Genomic DNA, 16,873 nt, shown 5'->3' on the forward strand with positions numbered 1-16,873 from the left:
ATGTGGGGAAATGGGGCACCCCCCGAGTACTGGGGTCAGGTTGTAGCCAAGCTGAGGTGTAGAGGCTGTGGGGAGAAGGGGAGCTTGCTTGCTCTGGGGCATGAGTGAGTGTAAGGGCTACCTGGGCTGTGGTTCCGGGGCTGGGCAGCAGTGGCGGGGGGGGGGGGAGAGAAAAATATGGGATAAAGTTGTGTTGACCCCTGGGCACCTGGCAGGAAGTCAAGGGCACCATGGACTCCGCCCCCAACAGGGCTGGACACCCCAGGGTCTCCCATCCACCCCCACCTAGCTCATTTCCCTGAGCACCCTGACCACTGCATTGTGCCCCCCGCAAGATTGAAGAACTGAAGGTCTAATTTCAGCAGGTTCTACTCACAAGCTTAATATATTTTAATAATTCCTATCCCAAAAGTCAAAAAAAATATAAGGCAAACCAGGCATGGGTAAAGCACCACCAAAAGTAACACGAGCCAATATAACTATAGTAAAATTAAGATTGATATACTGTATTTTCAAATATTTTAGTAGCTACATATACAGTAACTCCCAGTACCAGATCAATTGATAATGGCTTAACAGAACACTCAGACTGAATAATTCAGTTGGGATTTTTAGAAGAAAATTTCAGGACTGGAAGGCTGAAAAGCTTTGCTCTATGAAATTAGATATTGTGTCAACAGATCTCCACTGAGCTGGCAGGACGGAAATGTTCCAGAAATTAACTTCGAAACAAAGACAGAACGTTACCAAATAGTCACTTACCAAAGTGAAGCTTCAGCAATCTTCTCCAAGTAGGGTCATCAAAAGCTTAGTTTATGTTGCTGCAGATGCTGGAGATTACCAAGGAGAATACTGAAAAGTCAGAAAAATATTAAGATCAACTTTTTAGCATTAAAAAAAAACAAACAACTAACACATTTTGGAAACAAGTGTTTTTTAAAAACACAATCAGAACCTCTAATTTTGTAAAGTCAGTTTTGGAAATGAACACACCTCATGATATAGAGCTTTAAATTAGCACATCATCTGTGCATAGAGTACCCGTTTACAGCTGACTCTACAATTCTGTTCTCCCACAATCAGTGCTCTAAGTACATGTCAAGAGTGGGGGGGGGGGGAGGAAGGGTGTGCACAGGAGGGAAGATAATGGGGGATGGCTCATTTCCACTTAGTTTTTCAGTTGGTCAGATAGTTATGGAAAATATTTCATGCAGCTGCAATGGCTCTACATCTTGCTCCAGTTCTTGGTTATTTGGCCAGTATAAACCAATTAACTATGCCTGAGGAGGATTAGTGGCTTGGGAGTCTGCATATCCCAACACAGCAGCTGAGTGAATAGGTAACTTAAATGGCCCTGGTTAGCAGAATGTGAGAGAATCTAAACAATTTTCTTCTCAATATTTGGTGAAAGGAAAGCATGATTATCCCTATTTTACAGATAGGGAAAAACAGCACCGATTCACTCAGGCATGATCACAAAGGAAGCAGAACCAGGAACTGGACTTAGTTCTCTCAAGTCTTGACCCTACATGCCTATGAGAAACATAACTAAATCGCTACCTCAAAACCCATGCTACCAGAAGCTGTGGTTCACTACAAGTAGGTCAAAGTCTCGTGTCAGTTTTAGGAGCTGGGGGAAAGGGGCGGGGCAGGCATCCCCATTCAGTCCTGACTCACGCTAGGTACAGGAGCTCAGACTTCTCCTCCCGCACTCCAGACAGGGGCTGCTGCCACCCCTGTATTAGAGGCAGCAGCACAGGGTGATGGGGAGCCGGTCCGCAAGAGTAGGTGGGTAAGAACTCATGAGATTACTCGACTATTCAATTAATTGATATTTAACATATATAACAGAGCACAGTAGAAGCTTCACAGACATTTAAAACTACAAGGTTCCTACCACAGATCTTACAACCTAAATTAAAACTAATGCAGACAGATGTCTAAAGAGAAGAAATGTAACATTAAAGATGTGATTGAACTGCATTTCCCATATACAGGTAGTCCCCGGGTTACGTACAAGATAGGGACCGTAGGTTTGTTCTTAAGTTGAATTTGTATGCAAGTTGGAACTGGCCTCCAGATTCAGCCGCTGTTGAAACTGACCAGCAGTGGCTGAATCGGACACTCCTGGGGCAGAGCAGCTGGAGTGCTGCTGGGTTGGTCTGGTAGCACCAATCCTTGGCGCGGCGGGACCAACCCAGCAGCCCCCCAGCTGCTCTACCCCAGGCGTCGGCGAGAAAAGCCTGGTCTGCTGGGGCGGGGGGGGGGGGGGGAGACACTAGCTTTGCGTCTCCCTGGTCTGCTGGGGGGAAGCGCCCCCCCCCGCGCCACCAGAGGTGGCGACAGTGGGGGAGGCACCCCGCACTAGCTGCCCCCCCCGTTCGTAACTAGGGGTCCGATTTAAGTCAGACTGACGTAACCCGGGTACTGCCTGTATATATTATTAGAACTAACAAGATGGTTTATTTATGCCCTTTCTGTTTTTAAATCAAGTGATTTATTGTAATGAGAATAGGATTAAAGGATGACAAGGTGACATGAGTGAAGGGGTAAATCTGTCCTGAAGCACTGGGAGGTGCTTGAAGGACAAGAAGCTTACTTGGAATACTAGAGGAGAGATGATGCCAATGCAGAGGCAGCAGCATGAAAGGAAGAATAGAATAGCAAACAGAGAAAGTAACGAAGAAATCAGTCAAGCATAAATTGTTGGCAAAGCACAGTACAAAACCCTCTTGTACGTTCACTAATAAGAATGATCGCTTAAGAAAAACACTGTGGTTCTTTGCAGTAGCAATGTAGATCCCACTGTAGGTGCACATGCACAAAACTGATTTTTTTTTAGCACCTCTGGTCAGGGCCATGCATGCCCCTTCCTTGTGCTCTCATTGAGGGTAGAAAAGGCAGAATGACAACCAAAGAATAGGAGAACTGGAAGTGACCTTGAGAGATCATCGAGTCCAGTCCCCTGCCCTCACAGCAGGACCCAGTACCATCTAGACCATCCCTGATAGATGGCTAACCAACCTGCTCTTAAATATCTCCAGTGATGGAGATTCCACAACCTCCCTAGGCAATTTATTCCAGTGTTTAACCACCCTGACAGTTAGGAAGTTTTCCCTAATGTCCAACTTAAACCTCCCTTGCTGCAATGAAGCTCCCTCCCTCAGTTCCCTCATAATTCAACACACAGCTAGCTGAGGAATCTAAAGTATGAGGGAGGCCAAGTCACAGGATATGTACAGACTACAACATCTCAAAGAACCAGTTATTGTAGGGCAAAGTAACTATTCATTCTCCTCTGAGTATGTGTCAGGGATGTCAACGTGTAGTCGGCTACACAATTAACCGATAAGCCTAATCTTATTGGTTAATCTTGTCAACTACATGCATTTCCCCCCTCCTTGCTGCCTCTATCAGCACCAGATCCATCTGCCCTCTCCACCCCCATGCTACTGTCTCTAATAGAGTGCAGAGAGTGAGGGGGGTAATTTGGAGCCGATACATGTCAGAAACCAGCTTTCAGTCCAGCCCCCTGCACGTATTGGCTCTATGGACCTACAGCTCTCACCACAGCTCGGGACAGGGGGCAGAGCTGGTGCTGGGGGGAGCCAGCTGGGGTTGCAGTTGGGGGTTGCAGGGTGGGCAAGAGAGGCTGCCATGAAGCAGCCCCTCTCCGAGAAGGGTCAAAGCTCCCTGCAGACAGAGGCTGTTCCAGAGGCAACAGCGCAGGGCGACAGGCAGCTGGTCTGCAAGAGGAGCTGATTTTTAAACTGGCTCCCCTTGCGGGCTGGCTCTGGCTGCCACTGTGCTGCTGCCTTTGATATTTTGTGCGGTTGCACAACTATTCAGTTACACTATATTTAACATCCCTAGTGTGGACTAGGGTTGTGAAAATGTAACCATATACACAGTTAATAGATGAGCCTGGGCTCATATGTTAACCTTCATGGTTACACACAGGCTCCTAGTACACGCTGCTGCCTCTCTAGCAGAGGCAGCAGCTTGGGAGGCAGCTGGGAGCCAGAGTAAAAGCCAGCTCCCCGCATGCACCAGCTCCCAGGGAGCCAACTGCAGCCCAGCATGTAACCACTGAAATTTTCAGTTGTTATACTTACTTAAATGCATTTTAACGTTCCTAGTGTGGAGCCCACTGTAAGATTGGCAAGTAGTATCCTCCCATGACAGCGAGAATGAATAATTGTTAAGCAGTCTTAGCAAACAGATTGAAATGTTGTTAGACTCATAGAATCACAGGGCTGGAAGAGACCTCAAAAGGTCATTGAGTCCAGCCCCCTGCCCAAAGCAGGACCAATCCTAACTAAATCATCTCAGCCAGAACTCTGTCAAGCTGAGAATTAAAAACTTCTAGGATGATGGAGATTCCACCACCTCCCTAGGTAACCCATTCCAGTACTTCACCACCCTCCTAGTGAAACAGTTTTTCCTAATATCCATCCTAGACCTCCCTGCCCCCGTAACTTGAGACCATGTCAAGTTTTGGAAGAGCAGTGAACCTGACTGTCATGTGTGTCAGGTCCGTTCAATCAGCCCCTAGTGGCTCTGACCATGTTGCTGAGATTCTGTAAAGGCTTGAAACACTAAGTCTAAACAGAGTTGAAGCACCCCTCTGTCTTAGGGATCATAGGTACATTGTATAGGTGCAGAACCTCCAGCTAGCATCCCCTGAAAGTTTAGCCAATGCTGCCCATTGCCCAATCCCAAGAATGGGTGCTAGCCCCTCAGGCTTTCCCTATAGATTAAATATATCACCCCCCAATAATGTCTGCTTCAAATCTGTGATACCACCACTGGTTAGATAAACATCTATCAGGGATGGTATTGTGCTTGGTCCTGCCGTGAGCGCAGGGGACTGGATTTGATGAGATCTCAAGGTCCCTTCCAGTTCTAGTATTCTAGGATTCACTGTCAGTAGAGCTCATTGCCAATTTCTCCATGGCAATCTTATCACTTGCTGCTCTGTGACATACAAAGAGGATTCTGACATGCATTTCCTCTGGTACCAATGAGACCTTCGTGCACTAGTCCAGAAGGCAGAGCTTCAGCCTCAATTCACAATTTGCAAGTCCTCACACTGAAGGATAAATATGCTGAGCAGCTGCTTGGAATACAGGATTCTCCCAGACAAGCCACTGACTGTGTCCATCCTTCATAGGAATCAGTCCATCACAGGATGGACATGATGAAGCCTGCAGGTTTTAACTTTCCCACTATAGATACCCTAGATCCCGGGATCTACTGGTAGATCTTGGAGCCTCTGACAGGTGATCCTTACTAGTTTGGCCAAGAGATCCTTACTAGTTTGGCCAGCATTTCAGCTGCCCCTACCCCCCATTGCTACTCATCTCCTGCCTTTTGCCTTGGAGTTGCCCCTCCCCCTGGGAGCCTCCTGCTTTCTGGGCAGGGCAGGGGAGGGAGAGGAAAACGCTGATGTCAGGGTGCCCTCTCTCCCACTCTGTATCCTATCTCCACAGAGCAGAGAGGGAGCACAAGAGGGTTTGGGATGGAGTTTCCTGGGTGTATTAGGGAGTGGTCCAGGGCCAGGACAGGGTCACCCTTAGCCCCACTGCACCACCACCCAGGAGCCACCTGCAGTGCCCAGCTGGATCCCACATCCTAAGCTACTATCCTAGTCATGAACCCCCTTGTGAAGCCCTTGTCCTTGCCCCGAACACCCCTGCATCCAAACGTCCTCCCAGAGCTTGCGTATAGAACCCCCTCCAACATCCCAACCCTCTGCCCCAAGAGCAGCACTTCAGATCCCTTAATCCAAGACCAGAGCCTGAACCCCAACCCTCTGCCCCAGCATGATGAGAGTGAAGGAGGATGGGCAAGAAAGGGAGGACAGAGCGAGCAGGGGCGAGGCCTCGGGGAAGGGGCAGAGCAAGGGTATTTATAGTTGAGGTATCAAGTATCAGAGGGGTAGCCGTGTTAGTCTGAATCTGCAAAAGCGACGAGGAGTCCTGTGGCACCTTATAGACTAACTGAAGTGTAGGAGCATAAGCTTTCGTGGGCAAAGACCCACTTCGTCAGATGCAGGTCTGATGAAGTGGGTCTTTGCCCACGAAAGCTTATGCTCCTACACTTCAGTTAGTCTATAAGGTGCCACAGGACTCCTCGTCGCTTTTATAGTTGAGGTAGTCCACCTAAATTCAAAAAGTGATCTCGTTCTCAAAAAGGTTGGAGATCACTGCCCTAGACAGAATGGCCTCTGTTCTAATCAAAGAATTTCAATCCAATGGTCATTGATCAGTTCATGAGCAGCAAGCAGTTTTGAAGATTTTTAAGTTGATTTAGGCTGAGCTAAATAGAAGGCTAGACACTTACCAAGTTCCATCTTGCTGTCACAGAAGACAAGAGGAAACAACAGAAGAGTTGCAGGGACCCCAGCTTTTACAACCTCTTGCAAGAACATGAAGCAGCACAGAGTGCATACGAGGCCCTAACTAACACTTAATAAAGGAAAAATTCAACCTCTCACGTGAGGCTCATGCATATTTATGGTAGAACCCACACTGAAACACATTCATAGAATTATGAAGAAGTAGAGGGAACAAACAAGGAGCTTGAATTTAATCTGAAATGAGAAAGTCAGTGGTGAGACTTGTAAAGAGCAGAACAAAAGGAAAAGAAGATAATTTAAGCTACAGATGTTGAGTGCAAAACATAAAAGAAATATAAGACAGAGCTCACTAAAGTGGAGTAAGCTGACGTAGTTCACACAGGAGTTATCTATACAGCCCTACACTGCAGACTACAGGTGTGTGAGGTGTATGCTATGACAAAGTGTTGCACTGTAATTGCCTCTGGTGGATACTGCTTGCATCAACTAAGTACCACCTAATTTGTAAGAACATACTCCTTGGTGAAAGACGACTACATTAACATGAACTAAGTACCTTTTATGTAATGCCAGGAGCATCCACAAAGGAAGTCATACCAAAACACTTTGGTGTGCTCTGCAGTTCTCAGCCTGCAGTCTGCACTGCACTGCAGTGTAGACATAGACATAGCAGTCAAAGGTAAATAGAGGAAGTTTGGGTATATTGTTTGTCTATATAAAATGAAAAATAAGACTGAAAAATCAACTCGTTGGGAAGATCAGTTATAAAAAAGACCTTGAGATGAGAGATGAAAAATGTATCCACTAAGCCTACAAAATAACTTGAAATAAACTTTCAAATTGTTGCATTTAATTTTAATAGTTTCAGAGGGGTAGCCAAGTTAGTCTGAACACAAAAAACAAACAAATAGTCTGGTAGCTCTTTAAAGACTAACAAAACATGTATCATGAGGTTTCATGGGCACAGCCCACTTCTTCAGATGATCAGAGTGTTGGAGTCCAGAACCAAGAATAAATAAGGGAAGGGGGGGAGGGGGAGGACATTGAGTAGATAAGCTGAGCCAGTCTGTAACAGGAAAAACTTAAACAAATAGGCTATAAAAGACTAAATAGTTAAAAGAGGCTGATAAGAACCATTAGTTTGCATTAGGAAAGGAAGATGATAAACACCAGATTATACACAGACATCAAGAACCACTGGCACCTTCATTGTTTGGTTTGAGCTTTCATGGGCATAGCCCACTTCTTCAGATGACCGGAGTGTTGGAAGTCCAGAACCAAGAATAAAAGCAAACATTAAGGGAGCTTCAAGTTGCTGTTTTGTTTCAGACCAATTCCACAAGCCAAATATACAGAGAAGGATTGGAACTCCACTTCATTCTCAAATTTAACTCTCATGCTAATGGTTTATCGCTAATGGCAATATCGGTTGGCTCCCACATTATCAACCAACCAAACAATGAAGGTGCCAATGGTTCTTGAGGTCTGTGTAGAATCTGGTAGAGGAATACAATTTGACATTTATAAAAATCATGACTGGAACAGAAAAAGTAAAAAAGTGTTATTTACTTCTTCCCAGAACACAAAACCCAGGGGTCACTAAATAAAATTAAAAGGCAGCATAATTCAAAACAAACAAAAGGAAATATTTCTTCACACAGCACATAGTCAATCTGTGGAACTCCTTGCAAGAGTTGTCAGGGGAAGCCACATCTTAGGGCCTTTTTTATTATATAAAGCAGCATTTATTAATTCCCCCAAATGTAATTAATTGTGACCATTTTTGCTATGGGGGTCTTTTGTTGTATTTAAGCCTTTACATGGTCACAGTTACATGTATTGTATTATAATTAACAAGGCCATAAAACCACTACCCCAAGTCCTAAATCTTTGGTGACATGATGGCCTTTGCAATTTCTGTCGAGATATGAAACATACCTACTGGAAGGTAAAAGTTAAATACAGCACATGGTCTGAAGCTAATGACCTTTTGAGAGTTCATGTCCCAATTGAAAGGGATTACTGCTATTACAAGCCCCAAAAAATTAACGGCACGCACATGGTTTAAAAAAAAAAAAAAAAAAAAAAAAACCAGGTCTGTTGGGTGACTATGATGGAAACTGGTCATTCTTTAGAGATTAATAAGCAATGTTCTATCAGCGGGCAGCGTGTACTCTGGTAGAAAAACAAAAAGCTCCATTCTGAGAAGACAGTTTTTAACAATGCATTGCGTGGTGCATATTTAAGAGGAAACTTGTGGATATCACCACCACAAATATAGCCACTTTCTCTAACACAATGTAATCAATCCCATCCAGTCTGGAGGATGATCAGGCAGATGTAGAAGGGGATGCACAAGATTTCAGAGCCACTTGGTTAGAAGAGCTCCCTCTCATCTAACTGGCCCTGGTCCCGTCGCTGGCACTGCTGTAGCTCATCACATGGCAGCTCGGACTCAGGCCCCAGCTGTTGGAGCGGTCACCGCTCACCACATGGCAGCTCGGATGCAGGCCCTGGCTGCCAGAGCTGCCACTGCTCACCAGGTGGCGGTGGAGACCCAGGCCCCAGCTGTTGGGGCTGCCGCCACTCACCACATGGTGGCTCAAACCGCGGCAGCCAGAGTTGCTGGCGCCATCGCTCCCCACAGGGCAGGCCCTCGCCTTAGCTCCAGCCCTCAGGAAAGACAGAAGCTAGGGCCAGGGCAGTATGGTGGCTGCCCAGCTGCTCCTGGAGGGAGGCAGCAGCCACTGCACAGCCCTGCTGAGGAGGTGAGCGGGAGGCAAACTCATGGTGCACACCCACACAGGCACACACCTTAGAGCAGAGGTGGACAATTTTGATGGAGGGGGCCACTCCAAGATGGAAAGTGGTCAGGGGCCGCATTCTTCCATGATATTAATGGAGATACGGGGTCTGGAATGAAGGTTGGGTGCAGAAGGTTGCTTAGGGTAAGGGATTTGGATGCAGGAGGGAGACTGGAGTCTGGGAGGGAGTTGAGATGAAGTAGGTGGTTGTGACCTAGGGCTGGGGACTGGAGTGCAGCTGTTTGGGATGTGACCTAGGGTAGGAGGGGATTGTGATCTGGGGCAGCAGATTGGGGTGCCAGATCTGGGAAAAGGTATATATGCAAGTGGGGACAGAGGGTTTGATGTGTTGAGCGTGGGGGAGCGGGGGGAAGAGATGGGGCAAGAAAGGGTTAGGGTGACAGAAGCAGGCTGTGGCCAAGTGTTTTACTTGCCAGCTGCCAAATGAGCCTGCCTGTCTGAAGGCTTAAAATGTTTCCCAGCCAGCCTGCCTGCCCAGCCATGTGCTTCAACTGAGCCCAGGAGAGGGGGCATGTTTCTTCTACCAAGCAGCTCCCTTTAGCTGGTTTCTGCTAGAAATCGGCCAATGGGAATGTGCTGGGGGCAGGGCAGCTCCTAAAACTTCCCCCCTCCCCTCCAGTTTAAAAACAGAAACGGAGCCTTGCAGCCGTTTCTGAATGGCTCACAGGGCTGCGGGGCAAGCAGAGGAGCCTGCCTGTGGCTCCCCGCTGCCGGCCAGATCCAGTGGCTTGGCAGGCCGGATCCAGCCCATGAGCCGTATTTTGCCCAGGCCTGCCTTAGAGGGAACCCTGTTAACCAGTTAAACATATAGTTTAACTGGTTAATATTTTAAATGGGATTTTACATCCCTAGAAGCTACCTACAGATTGACAAAAACAGTTACACTCATTTCACATTTGGAACATTCTTTGCAACAAGAAAAAAAAAAGTGAGCTTTTTTGGTGGAGGTTTGCTTTCAATTATCCCCTCCCCCCCAAAAAAGCAGCTCTCCTATAAATGCTTGCTGATCCCTCCGGACAATGAGGAAACCCTTTATCATCATTAATGAAGCACACAAAAATACTAGATAGATCTTGAGAGCTGAACCTGTCTCCATAACTGATCTAGGTACGTTAAAAGTCAGTTAAATAGGTGACTGCATAGCCACTGAAAATCTCAGCAAGTACATGATTCCACACTGCGTGCTCTGCGGTATAACGGATATGTAAGCTTTATACTGCAGAGCCTTCAGTAAAGCCTCCCTGGGAGTGAGGCCACCAACTCCTTGCAACTCCCTGGAAACTGGTTGAGTAACAGACACCATTAACTAATAAGCATCAGTTTATCATCTGTAACTAGCCTAAGTCAGCTGACTCCAACACACAGGACTGCAGGACTGTAAAACTGTTCTGTAGGAGTTTGGGCTTATGCTGGAGCCCAAGCTACGGGACCCAACAAGGGAAAAAGGTCTCAGAACCTTGGCTCGATCCCAAGGCCAAATATCTACACAACAATTTTAAGCCCTGACACCTGAGCACAGCTCAGATTAACTATGCCAGCTACAGGTTCTTTATTCCACTGTGGAAACCCTCAGAGCCCAGGAGATTTCAGGGCTTGCAGTAAAAAGACTGTCAAGTGGGCACATCTGAAACAAAAAAAAAAAACAAAAATAAATATGAAATCCCCAAATGTCAATTTTAAAGGACTTTTTGAGCTAGAACTGTATTAGAATGTAATCCATGTAAATATGAAAAAGTGCATCCTAACAGGGACACAAGATATTAAATGTCATTTTAACTTTACAATGATCAGATTATTTGGATTTCTACAGCAGGGATTTGTGGAGGCATTTTTATAAAACATGCTGTTACAATTGAAGTATTGCAATGTAGGTAATTAATATCTGCATTTAACCTGTGATTCAAAATAGCCTGGCATCTAGAAAAGAAGTTTCAAATCATATTTTGAGATAGTAATTGATGGTTACTACAAGAAATGACATGGCATTTTTATCATTTGAAAAACCTAAGCTACTCTTGTACACCATTCCTATAGGCCAAGTTGAGCTTTAGTATGTGCGGTTTTATTTATATATATATAAATAAAATAAAAGGTCACATTTTTACAGGGTCAAATTTGCTAATATGTGAAGCTCTGCTACACTCAAAATACATGCTTCAGCAGAATTCTTCTACTTTCAGTAGATATGACCTTTCCATTTAATATTGTCATGCGGCTCTTGCATGATAAGCTTTCATTATAGTTTTCATTGTCCGTTGATCACAAGTTTCCTTTCATAGCACAGCATGGAGAACTGGCATACAGAAGATTCATATTTATCTTTTTAGGGCCCGAAGGGACCATTATGACCATCTAGTCTGATCGCCTGCAAAACACATGCTTAGAACAACACTAAGTGATTCATGCATTGATCACAGTAACTGTGGTTTAATAAATATAAATAAATTCAATTTAGAATTGAAGACTTGATTTACATTGGCTTTTTACAGCACCAAGTATATATGTACACACACAAGTTACTGTTGGTGACAGTATTTTGCTTCAAAGAAAAATATAATCACATGAGTCCTAGCTTCTAGGAAACCACTAATTTTATATCACAGCTCAGCTCATCTTTATTAGGGTGTCAACCAGGTTCAAGTCCCACATGGTAACACAAATGGTAAGCATGTGGGGGGACAGAGGGGAGAGGACACAGCTTTGCGGGAGCCAGGTTGAAGTCTCACATGGGAAACATTTTTCTTCCTGTGCATTACAGACTGAAACTTAGGGATCCGTTTATCCTGTTGTCCATTCTGATTTTAGTGGCCTACAAAAGATCCCCACTAGTATTGGCTGTTAGCTTGAGTAGTTAGAATACTGATCCACAAGATCCCATGCTTCCAAGATATTGGTAACTAACAGGTAATAGATTAACATGGTCTACCTCAAACTCAACTACTTGTTTTTTGCTGAGTGGCTCTTTAAAGACTAACTTTTATTATGGCATAAGCTTTCATAGAATCATAGAATTATAGGACTGGAAGGGACCTCGAGAGGTCATCGAGTCCAGCCCCCCGCCCTCAAGGCAGGACCAAGCTCCGTCTACACCATCCCTGACAGATGTCTATCTAACCTGTTCTTAAATATCTCCAGAGAGGGAGATTCCACCACTTCCCTTGGCAATTTATTCCAATATTTGACCACCCTGACAGTTAGGAATTTTTTCCTAATGTCCAATCTAAACCTCCCTTGCTGCACTTTAAGCCCATTACTCCTTGTCCTGTCCTCAGAAACCAAGAGGAACAAATTTTCTCCTTCCTCCTTGTGACACCTTTTAGATATTTGAAAGCCGCTATCATGTCCCCCCTTAATCTTCTTTTTCCCAAACTAAACAAGCCCAGTTCATGAAGCCTGGCTTCATAGGTCATGTTCTCTAGACCTTTAATCATTCTTGTCGTTCTTCTCTGTACCCTTTCCAATTTCTCCACATCTTTCTTGAAATGTGGCGCCCAGAACTGGACACAGTATTCCAGCTGAGGCCTAACTAGTGCAGAGTAGAGCGGCAGAATGACTTCACGAGTTTTGCTTACAACACACCTGTTGATACAACCTAGAACCATATTTGCTTTTTTTGCAACAGCATCACACTGTTGACTCATATTCAACTTGTGGTCCACTATGACCCCTAGATCCCTTTCCGCCATGCTCCTTCCTAGACAGTCGCTTCCCATCTTGTATGTATGGAACTGATTGTTCCTTCCTAAGTGGAGCACTTTGCATTTCTCTTTATTAAACCTCATCCTGTTTACCTCTGACCATTTCTCTAACTTGCTAAGGTCATTTTGAATTATGTCCCTATCCTCCAAAGAAGTTGCAACCCCATCCAGTTTGGTATCATCTGCAAACTTAATAAGCGTACTCTCTATCCCAATATCTACATCATTGATGAAGATATTGAACGGTACGGGTCCCAAAACAGACCCTTGCGGAACTCCACTTGTTATCCCTTTCCAGCAGGATTTAGCACCGTTAACAACAACTCTCTGACTAAGGTTATCCAGCCAATTATGCACCCACCTTATCGTGGCCCTAAGTTATATTTGCCTAATTTATCAATAAGAATATCATGCGAGACCGTATCAAATGCCTTACTAAAGTCTAGGTATATGACCGCTTCTCCCTTATCCACAAGGCTCATTTCATGAGTTTCAACTGACTTCATCAAATCCAAGAAGCAAAAGAACTTTGTGCCTCTAAGGAAGTGAGTTGTAACTCTCAAAAGTTTATGCCATAATAAAATTATTAATCTTTCAGGTGACACCAACTCCTTGTACTAACAGATAAATAGTAGCTTTCAAACAAATTACACTATCTATTTTCCTTTTATCAACTCTATCCTTGTTAAGTAGGTCTGAAGTTTAAAAGCATGGGCATTCTCCATCAGGTTTCAGTAATGTTAACTATGTCAACTTACTTTTCCCTCATAAGAGCATTTCAAACTCCTACTATTTAAATGCCAGCATGACAGGCATCTTAAATAACTTCCTGAAACTTCATACATTTCTGTAGCTTTCATTTACAGTTCTCCAGGTAATTTCAATCCATGTGATAATATCCATCTTTAATACAAATTGAATTCAATTCCCTGGATTTCTGAGTCATTTCTCTCCATCAGAGGCAACAGTGCAGGGGAGGGGATGGCATGCTATTTTGCAGAAGCCAGTGCTTGTGGGGAACCGCCTGCCCCTCCTTTCTGCCTTCCACAGAGGCAGTGGTGCAGGGCATGGGCAGTTGGAAGCCAACATGTGGGGGGAGGGGGGAGCCTGCTCCTTCCCCGGGTGCTGCTGCCTCTCTAGCAGAAGCAGCAGCGGCGGGGGGGGGGGGGGGGAGCAGGAAGAGGCAGCTCAGGAGCCAGCACACATGGGAAGCCAGGTTTTAAGTCAGCTCCCCATTCCCTCCCCCTTACTACCTCTGATACAGTGGCAGCTTGGGGGGGAATAGTCATTAGGATTAACGGATAACCTTGGGCTTATCAGTTAATTGTGAAACCAAGCACACACTAACATCCTTATCAATGATAATAGCGTCATTATCCTTCAGGCATGTACTCGCTATTTTAATATTGGTTCCATTATTTTATTATTTCTAAACAGTATCAATAAAATTCAGTATGGGTCTAAATTTGAGAGGTGTTAAGCAAGGACAGCTCTCCAGTAACAGGATTTGTGGATACTCAATCTCTGGGGAAAACAAATTACAGCCACTCCCCGACTTACGGCCACCTCCACTTACGACCAAAGCAGTCGTAAATGCGGATCCGAGTTATGAATGGCGATCCACAATTATGAACAGCACAATCGCCATGTAACTCTATGGGATCCGAGTTACGAACAGTTCAAGTTACGGACCAAGTGTTGGTCCATAACTCGGAGAGCAGCTGTAGATGCCAAAGCTATGTTCACAATAGGGATGGTTAGATATCAACTTTCTGAATAATCATGTAACCACATCAAAACGTAGCAGTTACACAATTATTTGATAATCACAGGGGGCGGGGCGAGCAGCACAGGGTGTTAACAGCCCCTGTCCACAGGGGAGCCAAGCTCCTCATGGACAGAGGCTGTGCCGGCATCCAGGGAGCAACCTCTGTCTTCAACAAGCCTGGGCTTGCACAGACGGGGGCTGCTCTGTAGCAGTGGGGGGGAAGGAGGGGGAGAAGGAGTCAGTGCTCGTGGGGAGCCATCTTAAAAGAAGTTAGAGGCAGCAAGGGGGATGGGGAATAAAGGTAGTCAACATGATTATACAATAAGACCAGGCTTACTGGTTAATCTTGTATTCGACTACATGTGACATCCCTACTTCACACTATCCAAGAGTTTAGATTTCAGGGTGCATGAACAGTAGTGCGCATCAAAGTGCCATGCTGTAACTCCACTGCATAAACCTCTTCAAAACAGAACTACATAACAGACTGGAACCTCTTCATTTATTCTCTCAGGACCCCTGCAGAGGAGTTACAATGCAGCACTTTCATGCATACTCATATACACACCACCATCAGTCTCAACTGTGGGACGATGTAGAAAAGCCCTAAATTTATAGTGTATGTCAAAAAAAAAAAAGTATTGAGTTTTTTAAATGGAACCTCAGAATTCTGATAGTCTTATAGATAAGTAAGACTTGACTTATAGCCTCAAAAATCAAGTTTAGCTTTGACAATTATTACAGGCTGACTGGACAGGTGGACACAACAACTCCATGTAAGATAACTCTTGCCAGATACAGATAAGCAATTAAGAGGGTAGCAGGTAACTGTTCTGATCATTTTAACTTTGACAACACTATGAAGCTTAAGCTTCCAACACATTTAACACTTGATTCTGCTGAAAACACAATTATGCTATGTTTTGAAAATAGATCACTTTTTCCCCTTTTACCAGTACATGGTGATGCCAGATAATATGCTTGTTTTCAAAACAACAACTGTTAAGAAGGAAGAAAGCTCTGAAGTTCTTGCCAAAAGTAACATGCCATGGTTTGACAAATTATGACAGCAGGCATCTTACTAAACTCAGTAATTGAGAGGAGTTCAGTTGCATCTTGAATATCATCCCATGTTTTACATCCCTTTCCCTTATTTTTCAGATACACGCTGAGCCTTTTTGTTATGGGGGCTCATTACAGGGCGGAGTTGAGAATAGTTAGGGCAATCTAAGGGGTCTTTAAAAATCAGTTTAATAAGCTCTGAGACCACAAACATTGTATACATAAATTACAGTTGCTGATTTAGTTCTGCCAATTTGTGTGAAAACAGCAACCTGAGATCACTTGGGAAAGCAACAAAAAAAAATAGTCTGATTCAGGGTGCTATACGGATTCACTTTTTAAAAGAGTTACTACAGCTTATACAGGTTTACTTCTACATTGTGAGAAATAAAATATATATTCTAAGAGTAGAATACTGCAATTTTAGGGCACAAACTATTTTTCACACATCAAATGGCTGAACCCCAACTTTGAGTGCACAATTCAACTGAACCTTAACTATAAAGCTCAGTGTACACCTCCACAATATTAATTACATTTTCAGTTGACAGTCTCCCTAAAGGCAAGCTGAAAGTAAACATGTTGAAATGTATACATTCATTATATAATGAAATTAAAAACAAGCAAAACATGTTGTATGCACTCTCTCTATACATTTCAGTCACTGGCAAATATAGTGATGTCAAAGTGTCTGAAAATGGTCAGAGGAAAAATTACTTTGACAAATCCAGATTTCATGCAGAGGCTTGTTTCATTTAATCATTCCAGAAGGAACCTATTATACCTAAAAGAAAAATAAGTTTTTAAAGAATTATAACAAGTAACAAATAAGATGGAAGAAAGAAATAAAAGCAGCAGCCTTCCAGGCAAATACATGATCTGTAAGACATTACAAAAGATGGCCTTATTACACAGGCTGTTTTTTCAGTACCAATGTATAACCCAGACAGTTTTTACATTTTTGCCTGCCAGTGGATGCATCCATACAAACTAAAGAACATCACCATGTCACAAAAAGATAGCTAGCACTAATGTAATCTTAAAAATGAGTATTGTTAAGAAACAGAACGTCTCTCGAAATGCGGGCAAGAAATCTGGGCTGATGTAGACAAGTTATAAAAACTAGTCTGCACTAGTAAAGTGAATTATAGCCTGATGA

The 16,873-nt window shown here is 44.1% G+C and overlaps 1 protein-coding gene across 2 annotated transcripts in view; it reads right to left on the bottom strand.

The window, feature by feature from the left end:
• Positions 1-16,873, bottom strand: part of WASF3 (WASP family member 3) — an 81,616-nt gene that overhangs the window by 43,848 nt on the left and 20,895 nt on the right. For both annotated transcript variants that reach the window (XM_075919242.1, XM_075919241.1), the window contains exon 2: positions 763-852. The gene's annotated coding sequence lies outside the window, so the exon portion shown is untranslated. The remainder of the gene's footprint in view (positions 1-762; positions 853-16,873) is intronic.

The sequence above is a fragment of the Pelodiscus sinensis genome, chromosome 1 (genome assembly GCF_049634645.1).
Source record: "Pelodiscus sinensis isolate JC-2024 chromosome 1, ASM4963464v1, whole genome shotgun sequence".
NCBI classification, from domain to species: domain Eukaryota; kingdom Metazoa; phylum Chordata; order Testudines; family Trionychidae; genus Pelodiscus; species Pelodiscus sinensis.